This window comes from Achroia grisella, unplaced genomic scaffold, assembly GCF_030625045.1.
Source record: "Achroia grisella isolate CSIRO2021 unplaced genomic scaffold, CSIRO_AGI_Agris_v1 utg780, whole genome shotgun sequence".
Lineage (NCBI taxonomy): Eukaryota > Metazoa > Arthropoda > Insecta > Lepidoptera > Pyralidae > Achroia > Achroia grisella.
The window spans coordinates 5941324-5951188 of record NW_026713020.1 but is presented as its reverse complement, the minus strand read 5'-3'; the positions used below and the strand labels follow the sequence as shown (position 1 = coordinate 5951188).

The window sequence follows — 9865 nt, the reverse complement described above, 5'->3', positions numbered from 1 at the left end:
ATACGTCCGTCTGTCATTTTTGCATGACTAAACAGACCTAATGTTTGACGTAGAGATAGACGTAGAGATAGAGATAGACGTAATAAATCTTTTATAGTTATCTACTCTGATAACTATAACAGATTTATTTTGTTCCTCAAGTAACTTTAGTATTTATTTTCCTTTTGTCAATCTTGCTATTTGGCAATATATTTTCTCACAAAATCCCAAAACAACATTTATTTAAAAGAATAAGACGCGAGTTTCCTGTTCATTCTTCTTGTAATAAGTATGCTTTCCGAGTGAGCGGTAGTATAAAATAAATACGTATAACTTTTCAAAAGCTTATATTAAGTTTGTTTGAATACTTCTTTTTCTATATGTTAAGATAGATTGTATTACAAAGAAGAAATAGGCTACTTCATGTCAATAAAAACAGATGAAGTCGCGGCTAATGACTAGTAAAGAAGTAGTAACACAATGTTTTCTATACCTACAAAATTCAACAAACATACAGGTATAGTAGGTACAGGGTGATACGTATAACTTTTCAAAAGCTTATATTAAGTTTGTTTGAATATTTCTTTTTCTATATGTTAAGATAGATTGTATCACAAAGAAGAAATAGGCTACTTCATGTCAATAAAAACAGACGAAGTCGCGGCTAATGACTAGTAAAGAAGTAGTAACACAATGTTTTCTATACCTACAAAATTCAACAAACATAAAGGTATAGTAGGTACAGGGTGATACGTATAACTTTTCAAAAGTTTATATTAAGTTTGTTTGAATATTTCTTTTTCTATATGTTAAGATAGATTGTATCACAAAGAAGAAATAGGCTACTTCATGTCAATAAAAACAGATGAAGTCGCGGCTAATGACTAGTAAAGAAGGAGTAACACAATGTTTTCTATACCTACAAAATTCAACAAACATAGAGGTATAGTAGGTACAGGCTGTTTTCGTTCGACAGAATACAATCACGTTCTCCCTTAGGTATATATATGAACCGATTTCCCTACTTTTATTAGACGGGACAGATATTCAATATCCATGCAGTATTTTTCTGATATGCTAATATCAAAAAAAATATTTTATTATTGGCAAAAATGGTAAACCTAACTAACCATCAACTAAAGTGGTAACAGATGGTAAATGTTACCTATGCATATATAATAGAAAAACACCAACATTGCAAGAAATGAAGACTGTAAAGCTTATATTAACATATGCAGTTAATTGGGATTTTATGCTAAACTAACTACTCGCCCCGGCTTCGCCCGGATTTCCATGTATTATATATATAAACGTTCCTCTTCAATCACTCTATCTATTAGAAAAAAATGCTTCAAAATCCGTTGCGTAGTTTTAAAGATTTAAGCACATATAGGGACAGACAGCCACCGCTACTTTATTTTATACTACGTAATGATGAAGTTACCTACCTCTCTCAAGATTTGGACTAGCTTACACCAGCCGTAGTCAACAGCTAATTGACCTACAATTATTCATGTTAAGACCCAATGAACTACATTAATAATTTGAAGAAATTGTTATACGCCAAATGAATTTATAGGGTAAAAAGGTATCCTATAATTTAATTACTTATATGACTGTTGAAACAAATCAATATTACCAATATTGATGAATCGATATGACGGCCTCGGTAGTCTAGCGGTTAGCACACCGCCTTACTTCGGATGGTCCGTTCGATTCCTCGCACGGCACAAACATTTGTATTCATGAGTATTATTGTTTGTATCGGTCTGGGTGTTTTCTATGTATAATATGTATGTATTTATGAAGAAAATAGATATCTATTTGTATCAGTTATCTAGTACACACAACATAAGCTTTAGCTAGCTTAACTTGAGTCTAGATGGCGTTGTATGAATTGTCCTGAGATTATTATTATTATTATCTATTTACACATATAGACATTTACTAATGAAACTTACACATAATTTTATGTTTGACTGCCACATATAACCTATACATTTGATTATGAATTGTTGCTTACATAACTTAATTGTCCAACTAAGAACCTAAAATTAAAAAGCTTAAAAAATATAATATAATAACTAAAATATATTATTAAAAGGAATGTACTACTAATGTAACTTAGGCGGCTTTATTTTCTAATAGTTGACTACTATGATTGAAGACAATAGAATAGAAACTACCCCACTTACTGTGCTTTATTTATTTCTTTATCATAATAGTCGATACATAACAATTGAAGAACGTTGCATCTTCAACATTACATATTATTTGATGTTATTTAGTATAGGTACAATGGAATTGTCATCGTCACATTTCGTGTACAATAAACCAAAAAAAAATAAAGAAAAAAAATTAATGTACTCTATATTTCATTTTATGTTTTCCGTATTCACAAATATTTTATTATTTTTTATGTGAACCTACTTGTCGATTGTTTAAATTAAACTTATTTCTCTCTAATCTTATTCCTAGCAATAGCAAATGGAGTTTATATAATCGAAGACATATATTTAATTAGTTTGAGTAAATATATGTAATATATCTACGTAATTATTGACACTATTTAGGAATTGTAACAAAAAATCTTTCAGGAATGAATGATGCAATTTAATTTGTTATAAAAAATGAGATACAAGTGTTGTTAGTATGCAAATAAAAGAATAAAAATCCCTAAACCATCAAATGAACATAAAAAGCAACAAGTCACAAAAAACAATATTGTTTTGATGACATTTATTTCATGAATATCCAATTAACTGACACATTTTAACAGAAGTACTGTTTTACAGCTAAAAACCAATCCAATCGCCAAAAATATTGTACAATCCCCTTAAAAGTTTTACCATTCTAACATCCATATTTTTAATTCATTGAAACTTTAAATTATTTAATTATTTCAAATAAATTCTAATTTTTAAATTTAAATGGATTTTGTTTTTTAATACATATCGTTAATTAAGTCTATGATTAAACAAATGAGGAAATATAAGGAGACTGTAGTTTATATAGTTTTTATTAAAAAAAATAGTATAAATGACAATTTGTTTTGTGACTATAAAGTAAGATTTAATGGTAATGCTATGTCATGCGATAGTGGCTACAATGTTCCAGGCTCGGTGTGTATTCAACACAGATGCATCTCGGTGAACGACTTCTTGTCTTTGTAGATGGGACCCCAGGCTCCGTAGTCTTTCTTCTGCTCCTGTTTTTTTGGTGCTTGGGAGCTTGATGGTTGGGCGATAGATTTTCTAGAAATTAAAAAATACAATATTACATTTCCGCTATAACAATATTTGAGAATTTCCTAAGAATTCTTCTGATTAAGTAGCCGTGCCAGCGGTTTTAACCCGCGTGAATTGCCTATGTATTATTCCGATGTATAAGCTATATTATTACAAAGTTTCAACAAAACCCATTCAGTAGTTTTTGCGTGAAAGTGTTACAAACATCCATCTATCTACACTCACAAACTTCCACATTAAGAATATTAATAAGGTATTTGTAGCTTCACAATATTTGTGGTTATTCCACTATTAGCGTGCAAAGTTCGTTGATTTTTTTCAAGAATTCGTATACAAATGTGAGGAGTCGGCATGATTAGAAATCTAAGGAATATTGACTGCTAAATTGTTCTACTACAGATATTACTATTACTATAAGGCATATCGTTTCAAAATGAACGTGAAATAGGAACTTTTCTTTTTTAATTTTGTGCAAGAACACTTGTAGGTGCATATGTTCCCTATACGTATGTTCATATGTTCTAGGTGCATATGTTCCCAACCCCAAAGATCCCTTTGTGGTTGTACTGCTACTGCCTAGTACTTCATATCAATGACAGGTTTAATGATGTGCTCTGCGGTTGACACTAATTGGCAAAATTCCAGAGAAAAAGTGATAAGTATGACGTAATTGGTGCTTCACATAGTAAAGCAATAGATATAATTTAGAATTTTATTTTAATAAAAGTAAGGAATATTTTGCTCCTATTATTTTCAGTTTGTCTCCTAGGTGAAAATTTTACGTACTATATTAGAACCAACTGCCCTAAATAACAGTAAACTAATAGGCAAAGTCTGACGATTAGTGCAGGGACATCATCTTTGGGCAGGAGCACCTGCATACCAGCTCTGTCCTTTTGACTCTGTTCAAAGACTTGCTATGAGAATTGTTGATGAGCTGAATCTCTCAAGAGGTATCGAATCACTAAGCTTAAGGCGAGACTTCGCATCGCTATGTGTATTCCACCGAATATACAACGGACTGTAGAATTCTTATTCTGAAGAATTGATTGACATGATGCCCACGGCTATCTTTTACCATTGCTCAGGGAATTCATGCTCACTTGTTGGAACATAAGTGGTCCCGGTTTTTATTTTGTATTCATGAATATGATTGTTTGTATCGGTCTGGGTGTTTTATATCTATATTATGTAGGCATGTAAAAAAAATTTATATAGAACTGTATCAGTTGTCTAGTACCGTACCATAACACAAGGTCTGCTTAGCTTGGGACTAGATGGCGTTATGTAACTTATCCTGAGATATCGTTATTGCTATGTTTTACTTTATCCTGGCATGACTTACTTCATTGGTGCTGTTACATCCAAGTTCTTGCAGGCATAGTTTGCCTTGGATGCGGTTTTGCATTCGTCTCCACGAGCCATGACTGCTAGCATATGTCTCTTTCGCTCTGACTGAGGGATGCCGGTGAGAAGGAGATGGAGGATGATTAGCTATGGAGAGGATCAGATAGCAGGGGATCTACGGCACGTGCTGTATGTGGGTAAGGACCGCGTGTTCTAGACGGTTTCCAGTGTTTGCACGCCGGCTACCCTTCCTGGTGCACAAATTTTTGGCTAGCCTGAAATTAAAAAAGAAAAAAAATTATACATCTTATGTCTACAGTCATCTGTTTCAGAATTTGTAATTTATTTGTATTAATTTAAACAAGCTGTAACAATGATGCTTTATTAAACGGTATATTATTTTACCCTAATTTGGATTTCAAAATTAATCTGTATCTTTTTAAAAACGTACAAGCTCATTTGAAAATAATAAGAGATGAGTTTTTTAGCACTTCTTCTAAGTTCGAAAGCACTCTGAACTGACAGCAGATTTGACATATCATAAGAATCTGTAATAAACCTACATAAATAAAAATATTTTGGTTTGATTTGATTTTTATTTTAACTTGCGTACGTTGTAGTGCGTTTTTAATTGCCTATTATAGTAACAAAATCATATTAAATTATCACAATCAATAACAACGTACATATTTATAAAAGAGAAGCTTCGAAGAGAAGGCAGCTCATTTCAACAGCTTTCTCTAGGGCCGAACGCTCGAATTCTAACCCTTATTTTTTTATATAAACTAACAATAAAACGTTAAATGAATTGTTGGAAATATTGTATATATACAGGTTTTTCTAAATATGCAGAGAAGTAGAACTATTTAGAAATAAACCAAATACTATTAAGATTAATTCTAAATATTTTTTGGACTCAACAGAAAGTAGATTTTTTTTTATAGTACAGGGGCCGTTTGCCCCATGACTTTGCGATTCACCAGGAGAGACAATTGTGTAGCTGGACATTTAAGAAGGAATAAGCTCTCAATAGTTTCAATATCGTATCGGTTAGGAAATACCATTGCTAGAAGGTAATTCCACGATGTGGATGTGTGGCAAAAAGAAAAATTTAGAAATAGTATAGGTATATAATCTTTACTTTAACAAATTTAAACTTAATTTTATTAATAATTTTTACTGTTTATCGCAACAATGGCCAAGAATGTGCCAAGAAGAACGAATAAGGAACTGGGCTGGTGCTCTTTAGGATTAGAATTTATTTTACATATTACTGTCATTTATATTCCTGATTAATTAAATATGTATGTACAAAAGTAATAAAACTTGACTAGAAATTATTATTATTATGTGCATTTACGTAAACAATCTATAATTAATTGCGAATAACTGGATAGACTGGATGATGCAATAAAAATACAAATTTTATAATACTAACTGAGATTATTAAACTTCAAGAAATATTGCATCATACTCTAATATGCATTTTTTATATTTATATTAGATATTTTTTTTTATTCGTCTTGAAAAACGACGAAGACTCGTATCACATCCTCATACGGTTCCGTCATCATAAGATTTTCTCTGTCTTTGTTGATTTATTTTATTTATCAGTCTAGTTTAATTAACCAATTACTCAATATAATAATTTAAAATACTGATTAAGCAAGATATAAGATTGCAAGACTTCGAACACTTCGAACCCCGTACCTCATCATCTTTCCGGCAAATTTAAAAAGTTCTCCACTTTATTTTGTTTACGATGTTAGATCATGATTTGTGACTAAAATTAAGTAGAAAAAAGAATTGAATGCCTTTAAAGTTATAATCTAAATTAACTTAAATTCTCAAAATTATGTATAACTTTAAAAATTAAAAATGCTATCTTAATTTTCACGTATTTTTATAAATACCTACTGAAACAATTTTTACTTTTAGAACAAAGGCTAATATTTTTTACTTTTACATAATAATAAACTTTAATCCTTTTAAACCGCGTAAGTAACGATTTTAGTTCTGACTACGAAATCGCAAGTTTATAAACTCAAAGTTTCATTCAAATATCCCCACATCAATCATTAAAATAAAAGCTCAGAAATTCTTGATAACTATCAACCATAGCTTCTTCAAGAATACCTAATTACGACGAACTTACTGAACTTTGGTCACTATATGGATTCAATAGCTTCGGCTCAGAGATGATAACTTATCAGACTGTCGGTCAAGACTCAAGACTTAATTCTTTATGATATTAGTTTCTATATAGTAGTTGTATCGCATTATAATATATTAACTACATACATATGTTTAAATATCTCTATATAAAAAATATATATAGACGATTTTAATGGTAACAGTTAACACTATCTTACCGGGAGGAAATAATTGACGAAAAACAGATTCTGACTCGAGGACTATATATAACCCTACATCATATTATAGTTTTGTCCGAGACTGTAAAATTTTGTCTTGGTACCTTAGTCACACCTATTTCAGCCGCCAACCTTCTTTTGTAAGCCATATTTCGATTGTAGGGTGCGATTAGGCAGTGAAATTATAGAAGAAGATGCATGATATCTTAGTCATTTGGAATAAGAATGCACGAATCAAAGGTATCATATGATAACGTGAAGTTCTCGCCTATATACACGAACAGATCTACATCTGTTCGTGTATATAGGCGAGATTACTTTTTACCATCAACGGTACTATTCACCATTCAAATTATATAAAAAAACAGATCTTCATATAGTTACCGTTTAGGTACTATCAGACCCTTGCTGATCACACTTAAACAGCGTGATCGTGCTACTTCGAAGCAGATTTACATACATGTTGTAAACACACAACCGGTTCCTCCACATCTGTTATTATAATAAACTTGCGCTTTCCTACCATCATATAACTCAATATGTTAGTTTCTACATTATTCACTAAACAGTATCAATTCTGAGTACTGATTTAAATGAATCGATGTCATCGCTGAATATCTGATGCTTACTATTTTCGTTAATTTATTCCTGCATTTAGCATACCGAATTATACTAGATTATATTGTAGATATCCGAATCTATAATTATTCTATTTTCTGTATGTAGTAACTCTATTACAGATCACCAAACCAAAATTTAACATACGACTGACTATGGCAGTATAAAAATCTCAGTCAACCACTCCAATACGTAAAACTTGGGATTCGCATTAAAATAATATAGATAATGTTTTGTGGTTTATAATTGTATATTTTTAACTGATAATTTATAAGAATTTTCGTAAACGTCTATATATATTACATATTTTACCTACTAGACAAAAACATTGTTACCCTAAAATTATTGAAAATGCATGGAATCTAGCTCCGTATATTTTTACAATATCACCACAGATTACTTAATAGTATTTTCACGACTTTCAAATTTTGGCGGGAAAAGATAAACATTACAGTCGTCTTCAACATAGTGATTACTTGCTTAGTGAAATATATTCTAGATTAATACAATTAAATATCCCAGATTAAAACAATGATATTTAGTCTAATTTATGGAATACAACTGATATTTATGAAATAAAAGATAACATGGAAAAAAATCGTTTTACAGGGTAATTGCCAATCCGTGTTCGTACTTTGACTATTCGATTGGCCACCTTGTGCCTTTTCCATGGTCTGTTTATTGAATGTTTTATATCATAAACATTATTGAATATAAATCTTTTTATTGCGGATTCTTAAACAAGATAATTTTATTACGGACAAATTAAAACATGGTATGATTTTCAGTTGACAGCTCAGAAAACAAACATTTATAGATATAAATGTTTGTTTTCTAATAATCATATTGAGTTAATGTTTATAACATATGTTTGTTACAGAAGATTAGGCTGTCTCGTACCTTTGCCTATCCACTTGTGGATAAAATATACCACTACTACTACTACATATGTTTGTATTAATCTGGGCGTTTACTATCTATATTATATAATGAATTTGCGAAAATACATATACATATTTTTATATATCTAAGTATTTCTACAAATTATCTTGTCCCTACTTTAACAATATCTGTGACTCCCATCAAATTGACTCTGATGGTATCACATATAATTCGAAGTGACAAAAAAAATGATAACGAATTAGGAATACATTACATTATCACTTCTTTTCGTGTCCAGAGTCTCGTAAAAGCCGACTGGAAGAACAAGACAGAGTAGGTACATGCAAAAGAAGGAAAACTAGAAACAAAACTCTTTACAGAGTCGCCTGACCAGTGTGGTAATTAGATTAAATCCTATTCTTATAAGGATGGAGTGCCCAACAGTGAAATTACAGGATAAAAGCATGATATCCCAATCAATTTGAATGGCAACGTATGAGTTATATTATAGTGGTCACGTGATGACGTGATGTCCGTAGTGCTGTTCATGTATATAAGCAACGGTTATCGCTTACCATCAGGTAGACTGCCAGCTCTTTTGCCATTTCAAATACAGAAGAAAAAGTGTGATAAATAGAATATAATAAAAATAACATTTATTCTAATAAAATTTTAAGCACTTGTGAATCATTAGTTGTTATTCTATCTCACATTCGGTGACAAATGCGACGACAATGGATTCTCATGATGTTGATTATGATATATAATGGGATAAATTATGAATTGTCTCATTTATCATTACAACGTAATATTGTAACCAAATCTGTGACATGAACAATAATTTTCCTTGAAATACGAGCTTAGAGTTTAATAACCTAAAACTACCGCATCATGATTACACCATCCATCACACAAATGAGGGGATTAAGTACAAAATCTAACCTTGGCAGAAATTTGTCCGTGATCGCGAACTTTCTCTTCGATCTTGTCATTGACACCTACAAATTTTTGTTGAAAGATAAAAACGATACACCGGAAAACTATATTCTGCGACCGGCCGACGGAGAAGCTGAGAGCGACTGTGAGCCGGTTTTGTTATACGTCCACTTATGTAGTAACATTAATAAGCTGAATATCAATTATAGTGACATATTTTGAACCTTTTGTCTATAATAATAGGATCAATCTGAATTTGAACATGAATTCACAGGTACCAGTGTTACTGACAACAAATAATTCAATTAAAAACGTAAAATATCTTTATATAGATCTGTTTATACTAAAGTTTTATTGAAATGACGTAATTTTCGTAGAACCTGCTGTTTTCCTTACTTATTTTGTTAAATAATAGAAGCTGCCTCTCCTTGGCCACCTAGAAAACACTGTGGATTTTCTTTATCCAATAGAAATGCCGAATAA

The 9865-nt window shown here is 31.1% G+C and overlaps 1 long non-coding RNA gene across 1 annotated transcript; it reads right to left on the bottom strand.

Annotated features, from left to right (window-relative positions):
- Positions 1 to 2953: 2953 nt before the first annotated feature.
- Positions 2954 to 9526, bottom strand: LOC131851065 (uncharacterized). Its single transcript, XR_009357857.1, has 3 exons — positions 9389 to 9526; positions 4573 to 4849; positions 2954 to 3233 (listed from the first exon to the last, which is right to left on the bottom strand). It is a non-coding gene; the product is annotated as an uncharacterized LOC131851065 (long non-coding RNA).
- Positions 9527 to 9865: the final 339 nt, after the last annotated feature.